Source organism: Phyllobates terribilis, unplaced genomic scaffold, assembly GCF_046119375.1.
Source record: "Phyllobates terribilis strain yellow unplaced genomic scaffold, ASM4611937v1 Scaffold_1606__1_contigs__length_246918, whole genome shotgun sequence".
In the NCBI taxonomy this organism is placed as follows: domain Eukaryota; kingdom Metazoa; phylum Chordata; class Amphibia; order Anura; family Dendrobatidae; genus Phyllobates; species Phyllobates terribilis.
Window position 1 is genome coordinate 185,849 of NW_027364366.1, and position 17,611 is coordinate 203,459.

Consider the following 17,611-nt stretch of genomic DNA (forward strand, 5'->3'; position numbering starts at 1 on the left):
CTGCGCGTGTCATAATAGGCTCTGAGCCTTTATATACCTGTGCACAGCAGCAGCCACCTTCAGTCTGCTGCTGGACAGCCAGCAGCAGCAGCAGCAGGAGAGGTATGTAATCAGGAGCCCTCCTGCTAAGGGTAGACAGCTGCTCGTTCCACCCCACCCCCCGCCTTAATTGGTTCTCCTCCCTTCCAACGGTGTTGAGGCGGGTGGGAACAGCAGGGGGTGAAGGTGCTGTGTTTAAAGAGGTGGAGTTATGCAGATCTAAAACGCGTGGATTGCAGCAGCAGCAAGCCGAAAAGTGCAGGCATGTAAGGGATCTAGAGGTTGACAACATGTCTTCTTAACGGGAGTCCAGGAGCTCATCTCCACAAATGGACTTTTCAGGATCCTTGGGTGGCTCCGTAGTTTGAAACCAATTCTGGTTATCGCTTCTCGGCCTTTTGGCTAAGATCAAGTGTAGTATCTGTTCTTATCAGTTTAATATCTGATACGTCCCCTATCTGGGGACCATATATTAAATGGATTTTTAGAACAGGGAGATGGAAAAAGAGCTTGCTCTGTCCACTCCACGCATTGACCTGGTATTGCAGTATCTCCAGGACCGGTGCACCCCTTCTTTAATGCAGTTTCTAAAATCAGAAAGAATTGAATTCAATGTTTTTTGTTCATTTTGCTTGTTTGTCGGATTTTGGGATGGACTCTTTGGCTTTGCTTTTCTTCTCCTCATTGGATTTTTCATGTTCAAAGTTGCAGAAGCCAGATTACAAGCTCATTTTGGTTCATCTTCAGCAACTGTGCATTGCATTGCCATGTAATGTGATGCAATGCTATCTTTCTAGCTCTCCCTTTTTACTTCCTTTTGGATAAACAGACATATTAGGCAAGCATTTTGGAGCTTTCACCTAAATAACTACAGGTGGTGAGATAAGCTGCACAATATAATTGACCTTTCAGTATATTGTTGCACACACACCATCTATTTAGCAAATGCCCTTGTTATCAACAGCAGCCTTTTAAACTCACCTGAGCTAACAGGTATGTGCGCTGGTTACTCTGCTGCGCTTAAAATTTCTTTTTTGGTTTGCTACAATGCCTTTTCTGAAACGTTGTCTCCTTCTGCTGGAACACTGACTTCTTTCATTTAATGCCTGCAGACTATAAAAGAGAACCCAACCCAAAAAGTTTGGTTGATTAGTCTGTGGCATTCTGTTAAACTGTTGCTTATGGCGGTCTCTGTGAGCTTCTCAGCGACATTCAGCCAGCCAGGTATCCTGCCTGCAGTAGATGGAATGTGGCAATGGAACGCTGGCTGCGCGTGTCATAATAGGCTCTGAGCCTTTATATACCTGTGCACAGCAGCAGCCACCTTCAGTCTGCTGCTGGACAGCCAGCAGCAGCAGCAGCAGGAGAGGTATGTAATCAGGAGCCCTCCTGCTAAGGGTAGACAGCTGCTCGTTCCACCCCACCCCCCGCCTTAATTGGTTCTCCTCCCTTCCAACGGTGTTGAGGCGGGTGGGAACAGCAGGGGGTGAAGGTGCTGTGTTTAAAGAGGTGGAGTTATGCAGATCTAAAACGCGTGGATTGCAGCAGCAGCAAGCCGAAAAGTGCAGGCATGTAAGGGATCTAGAGGTTGACAACATGTCTTCTTAACGGGAGTCCAGGAGCTCATCTCCACAAATGGACTTTTCAGGATCCTTGGGTGGCTCCGTAGTTTGAAACCAATTCTGGTTATCGCTTCTCGGCCTTTTGGCTAAGATCAAGTGTAGTATCTGTTCTTATCAGTTTAATATCTGATACGTCCCCTATCTGGGGACCATATATTAAATGGATTTTTAGAACAGGGAGATGGAAAAAGAGCTTGCTCTGTCCACTCCACGCATTGACCTGGTATTGCAGTATCTCCAGGACCGGTGCACCCCTTCTTTAATGCAGTTTCTAAAATCAGAAAGAATTGAATTCAATGTTTTTTGTTCATTTTGCTTGTTTGTCGGATTTTGGGATGGACTCTTTGGCTTTGCTTTTCTTCTCCTCATTGGATTTTTCATGTTCAAAGTTGCAGAAGCCAGATTACAAGCTCATTTTGGTTCATCTTCAGCAACTGTGCATTGCATTGCCATGTAATGTGATGCAATGCTATCTTTCTAGCTCTCCCTTTTTACTTCCTTTTGGATAAACAGACATATTAGGCAAGCATTTTGGAGCTTTCACCTAAATAACTACAGGTGGTGAGATAAGCTGCACAATATAATTGACCTTTCAGTATATTGTTGCACACACACCATCTATTTAGCAAATGCCCTTGTTATCAACAGCAGCCTTTTAAACTCACCTGAGCTAACAGGTATGTGCGCTGGTTACTCTGCTGCGCTTAAAATTTCTTTTTTGGTTTGCTACAATGCCTTTTCTGAAACGTTGTCTCCTTCTGCTGGAACACTGACTTCTTTCATTTAATGCCTGCAGACTATAAAAGAGAACCCAACCCAAAAAGTTTGGTTGATTAGTCTGTGGCATTCTGTTAAACTGTTGCTTATGGCGGTCTCTGTGAGCTTCTCAGCGACATTCAGCCAGCCAGGTATCCTGCCTGCAGTAGATGGAATGTGGCAATGGAACGCTGGCTGCGCGTGTCATAATAGGCTCTGAGCCTTTATATACCTGTGCACAGCAGCAGCCACCTTCAGTCTGCTGCTGGACAGCCAGCAGCAGCAGCAGCAGGAGAGGTATGTAATCAGGAGCCCTCCTGCTAAGGGTAGACAGCTGCTCGTTCCACCCCACCCCCCGCCTTAATTGGTTCTCCTCCCTTCCAACGGTGTTGAGGCGGGTGGGAACAGCAGGGGGTGAAGGTGCTGTGTTTAAAGAGGTGGAGTTATGCAGATCTAAAACGCGTGGATTGCAGCAGCAGCAAGCCGAAAAGTGCAGGCATGTAAGGGATCTAGAGGTTGACAACATGTCTTCTTAACGGGAGTCCAGGAGCTCATCTCCACAAATGGACTTTTCAGGATCCTTGGGTGGCTCCGTAGTTTGAAACCAATTCTGGTTATCGCTTCTCGGCCTTTTGGCTAAGATCAAGTGTAGTATCTGTTCTTATCAGTTTAATATCTGATACGTCCCCTATCTGGGGACCATATATTAAATGGATTTTTAGAACAGGGAGATGGAAAAAGAGCTTGCTCTGTCCACTCCACGCATTGACCTGGTATTGCAGTATCTCCAGGACCGGTGCACCCCTTCTTTAATGCAGTTTCTAAAATCAGAAAGAATTGAATTCAATGTTTTTTGTTCATTTTGCTTGTTTGTCGGATTTTGGGATGGACTCTTTGGCTTTGCTTTTCTTCTCCTCATTGGATTTTTCATGTTCAAAGTTGCAGAAGCCAGATTACAAGCTCATTTTGGTTCATCTTCAGCAACTGTGCATTGCATTGCCATGTAATGTGATGCAATGCTATCTTTCTAGCTCTCCCTTTTTACTTCCTTTTGGATAAACAGACATATTAGGCAAGCATTTTGGAGCTTTCACCTAAATAACTACAGGTGGTGAGATAAGCTGCACAATATAATTGACCTTTCAGTATATTGTTGCACACACACCATCTATTTAGCAAATGCCCTTGTTATCAACAGCAGCCTTTTAAACTCACCTGAGCTAACAGGTATGTGCGCTGGTTACTCTGCTGCGCTTAAAATTTCTTTTTTGGTTTGCTACAATGCCTTTTCTGAAACGTTGTCTCCTTCTGCTGGAACACTGACTTCTTTCATTTAATGCCTGCAGACTATAAAAGAGAACCCAACCCAAAAAGTTTGGTTGATTAGTCTGTGGCATTCTGTTAAACTGTTGCTTATGGCGGTCTCTGTGAGCTTCTCAGCGACATTCAGCCAGCCAGGTATCCTGCCTGCAGTAGATGGAATGTGGCAATGGAACGCTGGCTGCGCGTGTCATAATAGGCTCTGAGCCTTTATATACCTGTGCACAGCAGCAGCCACCTTCAGTCTGCTGCTGGACAGCCAGCAGCAGCAGCAGCAGGAGAGGTATGTAATCAGGAGCCCTCCTGCTAAGGGTAGACAGCTGCTCGTTCCACCCCACCCCCCGCCTTAATTGGTTCTCCTCCCTTCCAACGGTGTTGAGGCGGGTGGGAACAGCAGGGGGTGAAGGTGCTGTGTTTAAAGAGGTGGAGTTATGCAGATCTAAAACGCGTGGATTGCAGCAGCAGCAAGCCGAAAAGTGCAGGCATGTAAGGGATCTAGAGGTTGACAACATGTCTTCTTAACGGGAGTCCAGGAGCTCATCTCCACAAATGGACTTTTCAGGATCCTTGGGTGGCTCCGTAGTTTGAAACCAATTCTGGTTATCGCTTCTCGGCCTTTTGGCTAAGATCAAGTGTAGTATCTGTTCTTATCAGTTTAATATCTGATACGTCCCCTATCTGGGGACCATATATTAAATGGATTTTTAGAACAGGGAGATGGAAAAAGAGCTTGCTCTGTCCACTCCACGCATTGACCTGGTATTGCAGTATCTCCAGGACCGGTGCACCCCTTCTTTAATGCAGTTTCTAAAATCAGAAAGAATTGAATTCAATGTTTTTTGTTCATTTTGCTTGTTTGTCGGATTTTGGGATGGACTCTTTGGCTTTGCTTTTCTTCTCCTCATTGGATTTTTCATGTTCAAAGTTGCAGAAGCCAGATTACAAGCTCATTTTGGTTCATCTTCAGCAACTGTGCATTGCATTGCCATGTAATGTGATGCAATGCTATCTTTCTAGCTCTCCCTTTTTACTTCCTTTTGGATAAACAGACATATTAGGCAAGCATTTTGGAGCTTTCACCTAAATAACTACAGGTGGTGAGATAAGCTGCACAATATAATTGACCTTTCAGTATATTGTTGCACACACACCATCTATTTAGCAAATGCCCTTGTTATCAACAGCAGCCTTTTAAACTCACCTGAGCTAACAGGTATGTGCGCTGGTTACTCTGCTGCGCTTAAAATTTCTTTTTTGGTTTGCTACAATGCCTTTTCTGAAACGTTGTCTCCTTCTGCTGGAACACTGACTTCTTTCATTTAATGCCTGCAGACTATAAAAGAGAACCCAACCCAAAAAGTTTGGTTGATTAGTCTGTGGCATTCTGTTAAACTGTTGCTTATGGCGGTCTCTGTGAGCTTCTCAGCGACATTCAGCCAGCCAGGTATCCTGCCTGCAGTAGATGGAATGTGGCAATGGAACGCTGGCTGCGCGTGTCATAATAGGCTCTGAGCCTTTATATACCTGTGCACAGCAGCAGCCACCTTCAGTCTGCTGCTGGACAGCCAGCAGCAGCAGCAGCAGGAGAGGTATGTAATCAGGAGCCCTCCTGCTAAGGGTAGACAGCTGCTCGTTCCACCCCACCCCCCGCCTTAATTGGTTCTCCTCCCTTCCAACGGTGTTGAGGCGGGTGGGAACAGCAGGGGGTGAAGGTGCTGTGTTTAAAGAGGTGGAGTTATGCAGATCTAAAACGCGTGGATTGCAGCAGCAGCAAGCCGAAAAGTGCAGGCATGTAAGGGATCTAGAGGTTGACAACATGTCTTCTTAACGGGAGTCCAGGAGCTCATCTCCACAAATGGACTTTTCAGGATCCTTGGGTGGCTCCGTAGTTTGAAACCAATTCTGGTTATCGCTTCTCGGCCTTTTGGCTAAGATCAAGTGTAGTATCTGTTCTTATCAGTTTAATATCTGATACGTCCCCTATCTGGGGACCATATATTAAATGGATTTTTAGAACAGGGAGATGGAAAAAGAGCTTGCTCTGTCCACTCCACGCATTGACCTGGTATTGCAGTATCTCCAGGACCGGTGCACCCCTTCTTTAATGCAGTTTCTAAAATCAGAAAGAATTGAATTCAATGTTTTTTGTTCATTTTGCTTGTTTGTCGGATTTTGGGATGGACTCTTTGGCTTTGCTTTTCTTCTCCTCATTGGATTTTTCATGTTCAAAGTTGCAGAAGCCAGATTACAAGCTCATTTTGGTTCATCTTCAGCAACTGTGCATTGCATTGCCATGTAATGTGATGCAATGCTATCTTTCTAGCTCTCCCTTTTTACTTCCTTTTGGATAAACAGACATATTAGGCAAGCATTTTGGAGCTTTCACCTAAATAACTACAGGTGGTGAGATAAGCTGCACAATATAATTGACCTTTCAGTATATTGTTGCACACACACCATCTATTTAGCAAATGCCCTTGTTATCAACAGCAGCCTTTTAAACTCACCTGAGCTAACAGGTATGTGCGCTGGTTACTCTGCTGCGCTTAAAATTTCTTTTTTGGTTTGCTACAATGCCTTTTCTGAAACGTTGTCTCCTTCTGCTGGAACACTGACTTCTTTCATTTAATGCCTGCAGACTATAAAAGAGAACCCAACCCAAAAAGTTTGGTTGATTAGTCTGTGGCATTCTGTTAAACTGTTGCTTATGGCGGTCTCTGTGAGCTTCTCAGCGACATTCAGCCAGCCAGGTATCCTGCCTGCAGTAGATGGAATGTGGCAATGGAACGCTGGCTGCGCGTGTCATAATAGGCTCTGAGCCTTTATATACCTGTGCACAGCAGCAGCCACCTTCAGTCTGCTGCTGGACAGCCAGCAGCAGCAGCAGCAGGAGAGGTATGTAATCAGGAGCCCTCCTGCTAAGGGTAGACAGCTGCTCGTTCCACCCCACCCCCCGCCTTAATTGGTTCTCCTCCCTTCCAACGGTGTTGAGGCGGGTGGGAACAGCAGGGGGTGAAGGTGCTGTGTTTAAAGAGGTGGAGTTATGCAGATCTAAAACGCGTGGATTGCAGCAGCAGCAAGCCGAAAAGTGCAGGCATGTAAGGGATCTAGAGGTTGACAACATGTCTTCTTAACGGGAGTCCAGGAGCTCATCTCCACAAATGGACTTTTCAGGATCCTTGGGTGGCTCCGTAGTTTGAAACCAATTCTGGTTATCGCTTCTCGGCCTTTTGGCTAAGATCAAGTGTAGTATCTGTTCTTATCAGTTTAATATCTGATACGTCCCCTATCTGGGGACCATATATTAAATGGATTTTTAGAACAGGGAGATGGAAAAAGAGCTTGCTCTGTCCACTCCACGCATTGACCTGGTATTGCAGTATCTCCAGGACCGGTGCACCCCTTCTTTAATGCAGTTTCTAAAATCAGAAAGAATTGAATTCAATGTTTTTTGTTCATTTTGCTTGTTTGTCGGATTTTGGGATGGACTCTTTGGCTTTGCTTTTCTTCTCCTCATTGGATTTTTCATGTTCAAAGTTGCAGAAGCCAGATTACAAGCTCATTTTGGTTCATCTTCAGCAACTGTGCATTGCATTGCCATGTAATGTGATGCAATGCTATCTTTCTAGCTCTCCCTTTTTACTTCCTTTTGGATAAACAGACATATTAGGCAAGCATTTTGGAGCTTTCACCTAAATAACTACAGGTGGTGAGATAAGCTGCACAATATAATTGACCTTTCAGTATATTGTTGCACACACACCATCTATTTAGCAAATGCCCTTGTTATCAACAGCAGCCTTTTAAACTCACCTGAGCTAACAGGTATGTGCGCTGGTTACTCTGCTGCGCTTAAAATTTCTTTTTTGGTTTGCTACAATGCCTTTTCTGAAACGTTGTCTCCTTCTGCTGGAACACTGACTTCTTTCATTTAATGCCTGCAGACTATAAAAGAGAACCCAACCCAAAAAGTTTGGTTGATTAGTCTGTGGCATTCTGTTAAACTGTTGCTTATGGCGGTCTCTGTGAGCTTCTCAGCGACATTCAGCCAGCCAGGTATCCTGCCTGCAGTAGATGGAATGTGGCAATGGAACGCTGGCTGCGCGTGTCATAATAGGCTCTGAGCCTTTATATACCTGTGCACAGCAGCAGCCACCTTCAGTCTGCTGCTGGACAGCCAGCAGCAGCAGCAGCAGGAGAGGTATGTAATCAGGAGCCCTCCTGCTAAGGGTAGACAGCTGCTCGTTCCACCCCACCCCCCGCCTTAATTGGTTCTCCTCCCTTCCAACGGTGTTGAGGCGGGTGGGAACAGCAGGGGGTGAAGGTGCTGTGTTTAAAGAGGTGGAGTTATGCAGATCTAAAACGCGTGGATTGCAGCAGCAGCAAGCCGAAAAGTGCAGGCATGTAAGGGATCTAGAGGTTGACAACATGTCTTCTTAACGGGAGTCCAGGAGCTCATCTCCACAAATGGACTTTTCAGGATCCTTGGGTGGCTCCGTAGTTTGAAACCAATTCTGGTTATCGCTTCTCGGCCTTTTGGCTAAGATCAAGTGTAGTATCTGTTCTTATCAGTTTAATATCTGATACGTCCCCTATCTGGGGACCATATATTAAATGGATTTTTAGAACAGGGAGATGGAAAAAGAGCTTGCTCTGTCCACTCCACGCATTGACCTGGTATTGCAGTATCTCCAGGACCGGTGCACCCCTTCTTTAATGCAGTTTCTAAAATCAGAAAGAATTGAATTCAATGTTTTTTGTTCATTTTGCTTGTTTGTCGGATTTTGGGATGGACTCTTTGGCTTTGCTTTTCTTCTCCTCATTGGATTTTTCATGTTCAAAGTTGCAGAAGCCAGATTACAAGCTCATTTTGGTTCATCTTCAGCAACTGTGCATTGCATTGCCATGTAATGTGATGCAATGCTATCTTTCTAGCTCTCCCTTTTTACTTCCTTTTGGATAAACAGACATATTAGGCAAGCATTTTGGAGCTTTCACCTAAATAACTACAGGTGGTGAGATAAGCTGCACAATATAATTGACCTTTCAGTATATTGTTGCACACACACCATCTATTTAGCAAATGCCCTTGTTATCAACAGCAGCCTTTTAAACTCACCTGAGCTAACAGGTATGTGCGCTGGTTACTCTGCTGCGCTTAAAATTTCTTTTTTGGTTTGCTACAATGCCTTTTCTGAAACGTTGTCTCCTTCTGCTGGAACACTGACTTCTTTCATTTAATGCCTGCAGACTATAAAAGAGAACCCAACCCAAAAAGTTTGGTTGATTAGTCTGTGGCATTCTGTTAAACTGTTGCTTATGGCGGTCTCTGTGAGCTTCTCAGCGACATTCAGCCAGCCAGGTATCCTGCCTGCAGTAGATGGAATGTGGCAATGGAACGCTGGCTGCGCGTGTCATAATAGGCTCTGAGCCTTTATATACCTGTGCACAGCAGCAGCCACCTTCAGTCTGCTGCTGGACAGCCAGCAGCAGCAGCAGCAGGAGAGGTATGTAATCAGGAGCCCTCCTGCTAAGGGTAGACAGCTGCTCGTTCCACCCCACCCCCCGCCTTAATTGGTTCTCCTCCCTTCCAACGGTGTTGAGGCGGGTGGGAACAGCAGGGGGTGAAGGTGCTGTGTTTAAAGAGGTGGAGTTATGCAGATCTAAAACGCGTGGATTGCAGCAGCAGCAAGCCGAAAAGTGCAGGCATGTAAGGGATCTAGAGGTTGACAACATGTCTTCTTAACGGGAGTCCAGGAGCTCATCTCCACAAATGGACTTTTCAGGATCCTTGGGTGGCTCCGTAGTTTGAAACCAATTCTGGTTATCGCTTCTCGGCCTTTTGGCTAAGATCAAGTGTAGTATCTGTTCTTATCAGTTTAATATCTGATACGTCCCCTATCTGGGGACCATATATTAAATGGATTTTTAGAACAGGGAGATGGAAAAAGAGCTTGCTCTGTCCACTCCACGCATTGACCTGGTATTGCAGTATCTCCAGGACCGGTGCACCCCTTCTTTAATGCAGTTTCTAAAATCAGAAAGAATTGAATTCAATGTTTTTTGTTCATTTTGCTTGTTTGTCGGATTTTGGGATGGACTCTTTGGCTTTGCTTTTCTTCTCCTCATTGGATTTTTCATGTTCAAAGTTGCAGAAGCCAGATTACAAGCTCATTTTGGTTCATCTTCAGCAACTGTGCATTGCATTGCCATGTAATGTGATGCAATGCTATCTTTCTAGCTCTCCCTTTTTACTTCCTTTTGGATAAACAGACATATTAGGCAAGCATTTTGGAGCTTTCACCTAAATAACTACAGGTGGTGAGATAAGCTGCACAATATAATTGACCTTTCAGTATATTGTTGCACACACACCATCTATTTAGCAAATGCCCTTGTTATCAACAGCAGCCTTTTAAACTCACCTGAGCTAACAGGTATGTGCGCTGGTTACTCTGCTGCGCTTAAAATTTCTTTTTTGGTTTGCTACAATGCCTTTTCTGAAACGTTGTCTCCTTCTGCTGGAACACTGACTTCTTTCATTTAATGCCTGCAGACTATAAAAGAGAACCCAACCCAAAAAGTTTGGTTGATTAGTCTGTGGCATTCTGTTAAACTGTTGCTTATGGCGGTCTCTGTGAGCTTCTCAGCGACATTCAGCCAGCCAGGTATCCTGCCTGCAGTAGATGGAATGTGGCAATGGAACGCTGGCTGCGCGTGTCATAATAGGCTCTGAGCCTTTATATACCTGTGCACAGCAGCAGCCACCTTCAGTCTGCTGCTGGACAGCCAGCAGCAGCAGCAGCAGGAGAGGTATGTAATCAGGAGCCCTCCTGCTAAGGGTAGACAGCTGCTCGTTCCACCCCACCCCCCGCCTTAATTGGTTCTCCTCCCTTCCAACGGTGTTGAGGCGGGTGGGAACAGCAGGGGGTGAAGGTGCTGTGTTTAAAGAGGTGGAGTTATGCAGATCTAAAACGCGTGGATTGCAGCAGCAGCAAGCCGAAAAGTGCAGGCATGTAAGGGATCTAGAGGTTGACAACATGTCTTCTTAACGGGAGTCCAGGAGCTCATCTCCACAAATGGACTTTTCAGGATCCTTGGGTGGCTCCGTAGTTTGAAACCAATTCTGGTTATCGCTTCTCGGCCTTTTGGCTAAGATCAAGTGTAGTATCTGTTCTTATCAGTTTAATATCTGATACGTCCCCTATCTGGGGACCATATATTAAATGGATTTTTAGAACAGGGAGATGGAAAAAGAGCTTGCTCTGTCCACTCCACGCATTGACCTGGTATTGCAGTATCTCCAGGACCGGTGCACCCCTTCTTTAATGCAGTTTCTAAAATCAGAAAGAATTGAATTCAATGTTTTTTGTTCATTTTGCTTGTTTGTCGGATTTTGGGATGGACTCTTTGGCTTTGCTTTTCTTCTCCTCATTGGATTTTTCATGTTCAAAGTTGCAGAAGCCAGATTACAAGCTCATTTTGGTTCATCTTCAGCAACTGTGCATTGCATTGCCATGTAATGTGATGCAATGCTATCTTTCTAGCTCTCCCTTTTTACTTCCTTTTGGATAAACAGACATATTAGGCAAGCATTTTGGAGCTTTCACCTAAATAACTACAGGTGGTGAGATAAGCTGCACAATATAATTGACCTTTCAGTATATTGTTGCACACACACCATCTATTTAGCAAATGCCCTTGTTATCAACAGCAGCCTTTTAAACTCACCTGAGCTAACAGGTATGTGCGCTGGTTACTCTGCTGCGCTTAAAATTTCTTTTTTGGTTTGCTACAATGCCTTTTCTGAAACGTTGTCTCCTTCTGCTGGAACACTGACTTCTTTCATTTAATGCCTGCAGACTATAAAAGAGAACCCAACCCAAAAAGTTTGGTTGATTAGTCTGTGGCATTCTGTTAAACTGTTGCTTATGGCGGTCTCTGTGAGCTTCTCAGCGACATTCAGCCAGCCAGGTATCCTGCCTGCAGTAGATGGAATGTGGCAATGGAACGCTGGCTGCGCGTGTCATAATAGGCTCTGAGCCTTTATATACCTGTGCACAGCAGCAGCCACCTTCAGTCTGCTGCTGGACAGCCAGCAGCAGCAGCAGCAGGAGAGGTATGTAATCAGGAGCCCTCCTGCTAAGGGTAGACAGCTGCTCGTTCCACCCCACCCCCCGCCTTAATTGGTTCTCCTCCCTTCCAACGGTGTTGAGGCGGGTGGGAACAGCAGGGGGTGAAGGTGCTGTGTTTAAAGAGGTGGAGTTATGCAGATCTAAAACGCGTGGATTGCAGCAGCAGCAAGCCGAAAAGTGCAGGCATGTAAGGGATCTAGAGGTTGACAACATGTCTTCTTAACGGGAGTCCAGGAGCTCATCTCCACAAATGGACTTTTCAGGATCCTTGGGTGGCTCCGTAGTTTGAAACCAATTCTGGTTATCGCTTCTCGGCCTTTTGGCTAAGATCAAGTGTAGTATCTGTTCTTATCAGTTTAATATCTGATACGTCCCCTATCTGGGGACCATATATTAAATGGATTTTTAGAACAGGGAGATGGAAAAAGAGCTTGCTCTGTCCACTCCACGCATTGACCTGGTATTGCAGTATCTCCAGGACCGGTGCACCCCTTCTTTAATGCAGTTTCTAAAATCAGAAAGAATTGAATTCAATGTTTTTTGTTCATTTTGCTTGTTTGTCGGATTTTGGGATGGACTCTTTGGCTTTGCTTTTCTTCTCCTCATTGGATTTTTCATGTTCAAAGTTGCAGAAGCCAGATTACAAGCTCATTTTGGTTCATCTTCAGCAACTGTGCATTGCATTGCCATGTAATGTGATGCAATGCTATCTTTCTAGCTCTCCCTTTTTACTTCCTTTTGGATAAACAGACATATTAGGCAAGCATTTTGGAGCTTTCACCTAAATAACTACAGGTGGTGAGATAAGCTGCACAATATAATTGACCTTTCAGTATATTGTTGCACACACACCATCTATTTAGCAAATGCCCTTGTTATCAACAGCAGCCTTTTAAACTCACCTGAGCTAACAGGTATGTGCGCTGGTTACTCTGCTGCGCTTAAAATTTCTTTTTTGGTTTGCTACAATGCCTTTTCTGAAACGTTGTCTCCTTCTGCTGGAACACTGACTTCTTTCATTTAATGCCTGCAGACTATAAAAGAGAACCCAACCCAAAAAGTTTGGTTGATTAGTCTGTGGCATTCTGTTAAACTGTTGCTTATGGCGGTCTCTGTGAGCTTCTCAGCGACATTCAGCCAGCCAGGTATCCTGCCTGCAGTAGATGGAATGTGGCAATGGAACGCTGGCTGCGCGTGTCATAATAGGCTCTGAGCCTTTATATACCTGTGCACAGCAGCAGCCACCTTCAGTCTGCTGCTGGACAGCCAGCAGCAGCAGCAGCAGGAGAGGTATGTAATCAGGAGCCCTCCTGCTAAGGGTAGACAGCTGCTCGTTCCACCCCACCCCCCGCCTTAATTGGTTCTCCTCCCTTCCAACGGTGTTGAGGCGGGTGGGAACAGCAGGGGGTGAAGGTGCTGTGTTTAAAGAGGTGGAGTTATGCAGATCTAAAACGCGTGGATTGCAGCAGCAGCAAGCCGAAAAGTGCAGGCATGTAAGGGATCTAGAGGTTGACAACATGTCTTCTTAACGGGAGTCCAGGAGCTCATCTCCACAAATGGACTTTTCAGGATCCTTGGGTGGCTCCGTAGTTTGAAACCAATTCTGGTTATCGCTTCTCGGCCTTTTGGCTAAGATCAAGTGTAGTATCTGTTCTTATCAGTTTAATATCTGATACGTCCCCTATCTGGGGACCATATATTAAATGGATTTTTAGAACAGGGAGATGGAAAAAGAGCTTGCTCTGTCCACTCCACGCATTGACCTGGTATTGCAGTATCTCCAGGACCGGTGCACCCCTTCTTTAATGCAGTTTCTAAAATCAGAAAGAATTGAATTCAATGTTTTTTGTTCATTTTGCTTGTTTGTCGGATTTTGGGATGGACTCTTTGGCTTTGCTTTTCTTCTCCTCATTGGATTTTTCATGTTCAAAGTTGCAGAAGCCAGATTACAAGCTCATTTTGGTTCATCTTCAGCAACTGTGCATTGCATTGCCATGTAATGTGATGCAATGCTATCTTTCTAGCTCTCCCTTTTTACTTCCTTTTGGATAAACAGACATATTAGGCAAGCATTTTGGAGCTTTCACCTAAATAACTACAGGTGGTGAGATAAGCTGCACAATATAATTGACCTTTCAGTATATTGTTGCACACACACCATCTATTTAGCAAATGCCCTTGTTATCAACAGCAGCCTTTTAAACTCACCTGAGCTAACAGGTATGTGCGCTGGTTACTCTGCTGCGCTTAAAATTTCTTTTTTGGTTTGCTACAATGCCTTTTCTGAAACGTTGTCTCCTTCTGCTGGAACACTGACTTCTTTCATTTAATGCCTGCAGACTATAAAAGAGAACCCAACCCAAAAAGTTTGGTTGATTAGTCTGTGGCATTCTGTTAAACTGTTGCTTATGGCGGTCTCTGTGAGCTTCTCAGCGACATTCAGCCAGCCAGGTATCCTGCCTGCAGTAGATGGAATGTGGCAATGGAACGCTGGCTGCGCGTGTCATAATAGGCTCTGAGCCTTTATATACCTGTGCACAGCAGCAGCCACCTTCAGTCTGCTGCTGGACAGCCAGCAGCAGCAGCAGCAGGAGAGGTATGTAATCAGGAGCCCTCCTGCTAAGGGTAGACAGCTGCTCGTTCCACCCCACCCCCCGCCTTAATTGGTTCTCCTCCCTTCCAACGGTGTTGAGGCGGGTGGGAACAGCAGGGGGTGAAGGTGCTGTGTTTAAAGAGGTGGAGTTATGCAGATCTAAAACGCGTGGATTGCAGCAGCAGCAAGCCGAAAAGTGCAGGCATGTAAGGGATCTAGAGGTTGACAACATGTCTTCTTAACGGGAGTCCAGGAGCTCATCTCCACAAATGGACTTTTCAGGATCCTTGGGTGGCTCCGTAGTTTGAAACCAATTCTGGTTATCGCTTCTCGGCCTTTTGGCTAAGATCAAGTGTAGTATCTGTTCTTATCAGTTTAATATCTGATACGTCCCCTATCTGGGGACCATATATTAAATGGATTTTTAGAACAGGGAGATGGAAAAAGAGCTTGCTCTGTCCACTCCACGCATTGACCTGGTATTGCAGTATCTCCAGGACCGGTGCACCCCTTCTTTAATGCAGTTTCTAAAATCAGAAAGAATTGAATTCAATGTTTTTTGTTCATTTTGCTTGTTTGTCAGATTTTGGGATGGACTCTTTGGCTTTGCTTTTCTTCTCCTCATTGGATTTTTCATGTTCAAAGTTGCAGAAGCCAGATTACAAGCTCATTTTGGTTCATCTTCAGCAACTGTGCATTGCATTGCCATGTAATGTGATGCAATGCTATCTTTCTAGCTCTCCCTTTTTACTTCCTTTTGGATAAACAGACATATTAGGCAAGCATTTTGGAGCTTTCACCTAAATAACTACAGGTGGTGAGATAAGCTGCACAATATAATTGACCTTTCAGTATATTGTTGCACACACACCATCTATTTAGCAAATGCCCTTGTTATCAACAGCAGCCTTTTAAACTCACCTGAGCTAACAGGTATGTGCGCTGGTTACTCTGCTGCGCTTAAAATTTCTTTTTTGGTTTGCTACAATGCCTTTTCTGAAACGTTGTCTCCTTCTGCTGGAACACTGACTTCTTTCATTTAATGCCTGCAGACTATAAAAGAGAACCCAACCCAAAAAGTTTGGTTGATTAGTCTGTGGCATTCTGTTAAACTGTTGCTTATGGCGGTCTCTGTGAGCTTCTCAGCGACATTCAGCCAGCCAGGTATCCTGCCTGCAGTAGATGGAATGTGGCAATGGAACGCTGGCTGCGCGTGTCATAATAGGCTCTGAGCCTTTATATACCTGTGCACAGCAGCAGCCACCTTCAGTCTGCTGCTGGACAGCCAGCAGCAGCAGCAGCAGGAGAGGTATGTAATCAGGAGCCCTCCTGCTAAGGGTAGACAGCTGCTCGTTCCACCCCACCCCCCGCCTTAATTGGTTCTCCTCCCTTCCAACGGTGTTGAGGCGGGTGGGAACAGCAGGGGGTGAAGGTGCTGTGTTTAAAGAGGTGGAGTTATGCAGATCTAAAACGCGTGGATTGCAGCAGCAGCAAGCCGAAAAGTGCAGGCATGTAAGGGATCTAGAGGTTGACAACATGTCTTCTTAACGGGAGTCCAGGAGCTCATCTCCACAAATGGACTTTTCAGGATCCTTGGGTGGCTCCGTAGTTTGAAACCAATTCTGGTTATCGCTTCTCGGCCTTTTGGCTAAGATCAAGTGTAGTATCTGTTCTTATCAGTTTAATATCTGATACGTCCCCTATCTGGGGACCATATATTAAATGGATTTTTAGAACAGGGAGATGGAAAAAGAGCTTGCTCTGTCCACTCCACGCATTGACCTGGTATTGCAGTATCTCCAGGACCGGTGCACCCCTTCTTTAATGCAGTTTCTAAAATCAGAAAGAATTGAATTCAATGTTTTTTGTTCATTTTGCTTGTTTGTCGGATTTTGGGATGGACTCTTTGGCTTTGCTTTTCTTCTCCTCATTGGATTTTTCATGTTCAAAGTTGCAGAAGCCAGATTACAAGCTCATTTTGGTTCATCTTCAGCAACTGTGCATTGCATTGCCATGTAATGTGATGCAATGCTATCTTTCTAGCTCTCCCTTTTTACTTCCTTTTGGATAAACAGACATATTAGGCAAGCATTTTGGAGCTTTCACCTAAATAACTACAGGTGGTGAGATAAGCTGCACAATATAATTGACCTTTCAGTATATTGTTGCACACACACCATCTATTTAGCAAATGCCCTTGTTATCAACAGCAGCCTTTTAAACTCACCTGAGCTAACAGGTATGTGCGCTGGTTACTCTGCTGCGCTTAAAATTTCTTTTTTGGTTTGCTACAATGCCTTTTCTGAAACGTTGTCTCCTTCTGCTGGAACACTGACTTCTTTCATTTAATGCCTGCAGACTATAAAAGAGAACCCAACCCAAAAAGTTTGGTTGATTAGTCTGTGGCATTCTGTTAAACTGTTGCTTATGGCGGTCTCTGTGAGCTTCTCAGCGACATTCAGCCAGCCAGGTATCCTGCCTGCAGTAGATGGAATGTGGCAATGGAACGCTGGCTGCGCGTGTCATAATAGGCTCTGAGCCTTTATATACCTGTGCACAGCAGCAGCCACCTTCAGTCTGCTGCTGGACAGCCAGCAGCAGCAGCAGCAGGAGAGGTATGTAATCAGGAGCCCTCCTGCTAAGGGTAGACAGCTGCTCGTTCCACCCCACCCCCCGCCTTAATTGGTTCTCCTCCCTTCCAACGGTGTTGAGGCGGGTGGGAACAGCAGGGGGTGAAGGTGCTGTGTTTAAAGAGGTGGAGTTATGCAGATCTAAAACGCGTGGATTGCAGCAGCAGCAAGCCGAAAAGTGCAGGCATGTAAGGGATCTAGAGGTTGACAACATGTCTTCTTAACGGGAGTCCAGGAGCTCATCTCCACAAATGGACTTTTCAGGATCCTTGGGTGGCTCCGTAGTTTGAAACCAATTCTGGTTATCGCTTCTCGGCCTTTTGGCTAAGATCAAGTGTAGTATCTGTTCTTATCAGTTTAATATCTGATACGTCCCCTATCTGGGGACCATATATTAAATGGATTTTTAGAACAGGGAGATGGAAAAAGAGCTTGCTCTGTCCACTCCACGCATTGACCTGGTATTGCAGTATCTCCAGGACCGGTGCACCCCTTCTTTAATGCAGTTTCTAAAAT

At 45.1% G+C, this 17,611-nt stretch overlaps 14 non-coding genes across 14 annotated transcripts; all 14 read left to right on the forward strand.

Moving 5' to 3' along the window:
- The first annotated feature begins 421 nt into the window (after nt 1–421).
- Nucleotides 422–612, forward strand: LOC141244741 (U2 spliceosomal RNA). The gene has a single exon (XR_012308653.1). It is a non-coding gene; the product is annotated as a U2 spliceosomal RNA (small nuclear RNA).
- Nucleotides 613–1,727: 1,115 nt separating this feature from the next.
- Nucleotides 1,728–1,918, forward strand: LOC141244742 (U2 spliceosomal RNA). The gene has a single exon (XR_012308654.1). It is a non-coding gene; the product is annotated as a U2 spliceosomal RNA (small nuclear RNA).
- A 1,115-nt stretch (nt 1,919–3,033) lies between these two features.
- On the forward strand, nt 3,034–3,224 carry LOC141244743 (U2 spliceosomal RNA). The gene has a single exon (XR_012308655.1). It is a non-coding gene; the product is annotated as a U2 spliceosomal RNA (small nuclear RNA).
- Nucleotides 3,225–4,339: 1,115 nt separating this feature from the next.
- LOC141244745 (U2 spliceosomal RNA) lies at nt 4,340–4,530 on the forward strand. The gene has a single exon (XR_012308657.1). It is a non-coding gene; the product is annotated as a U2 spliceosomal RNA (small nuclear RNA).
- A 1,115-nt stretch (nt 4,531–5,645) lies between these two features.
- Nucleotides 5,646–5,836, forward strand: LOC141244746 (U2 spliceosomal RNA). The gene has a single exon (XR_012308658.1). It is a non-coding gene; the product is annotated as a U2 spliceosomal RNA (small nuclear RNA).
- A 1,115-nt stretch (nt 5,837–6,951) lies between these two features.
- Nucleotides 6,952–7,142, forward strand: LOC141244747 (U2 spliceosomal RNA). Its single transcript, XR_012308659.1, has one exon. It is a non-coding gene; the product is annotated as a U2 spliceosomal RNA (small nuclear RNA).
- Nucleotides 7,143–8,257: 1,115 nt separating this feature from the next.
- LOC141244748 (U2 spliceosomal RNA) lies at nt 8,258–8,448 on the forward strand. The gene has a single exon (XR_012308660.1). It is a non-coding gene; the product is annotated as a U2 spliceosomal RNA (small nuclear RNA).
- Nucleotides 8,449–9,563: 1,115 nt separating this feature from the next.
- Nucleotides 9,564–9,754, forward strand: LOC141244749 (U2 spliceosomal RNA). The gene has a single exon (XR_012308661.1). It is a non-coding gene; the product is annotated as a U2 spliceosomal RNA (small nuclear RNA).
- A 1,115-nt stretch (nt 9,755–10,869) lies between these two features.
- On the forward strand, nt 10,870–11,060 carry LOC141244750 (U2 spliceosomal RNA). Its single transcript, XR_012308662.1, has one exon. It is a non-coding gene; the product is annotated as a U2 spliceosomal RNA (small nuclear RNA).
- Nucleotides 11,061–12,175: 1,115 nt separating this feature from the next.
- LOC141244752 (U2 spliceosomal RNA) lies at nt 12,176–12,366 on the forward strand. The gene has a single exon (XR_012308663.1). It is a non-coding gene; the product is annotated as a U2 spliceosomal RNA (small nuclear RNA).
- Nucleotides 12,367–13,481: 1,115 nt separating this feature from the next.
- LOC141244753 (U2 spliceosomal RNA) lies at nt 13,482–13,672 on the forward strand. Its single transcript, XR_012308664.1, has one exon. It is a non-coding gene; the product is annotated as a U2 spliceosomal RNA (small nuclear RNA).
- A 1,115-nt stretch (nt 13,673–14,787) lies between these two features.
- On the forward strand, nt 14,788–14,978 carry LOC141244754 (U2 spliceosomal RNA). Its single transcript, XR_012308665.1, has one exon. It is a non-coding gene; the product is annotated as a U2 spliceosomal RNA (small nuclear RNA).
- Nucleotides 14,979–16,093: 1,115 nt separating this feature from the next.
- LOC141244755 (U2 spliceosomal RNA) lies at nt 16,094–16,284 on the forward strand. The gene has a single exon (XR_012308666.1). It is a non-coding gene; the product is annotated as a U2 spliceosomal RNA (small nuclear RNA).
- A 1,115-nt stretch (nt 16,285–17,399) lies between these two features.
- On the forward strand, nt 17,400–17,590 carry LOC141244757 (U2 spliceosomal RNA). The gene has a single exon (XR_012308668.1). It is a non-coding gene; the product is annotated as a U2 spliceosomal RNA (small nuclear RNA).
- Nucleotides 17,591–17,611: the final 21 nt, after the last annotated feature.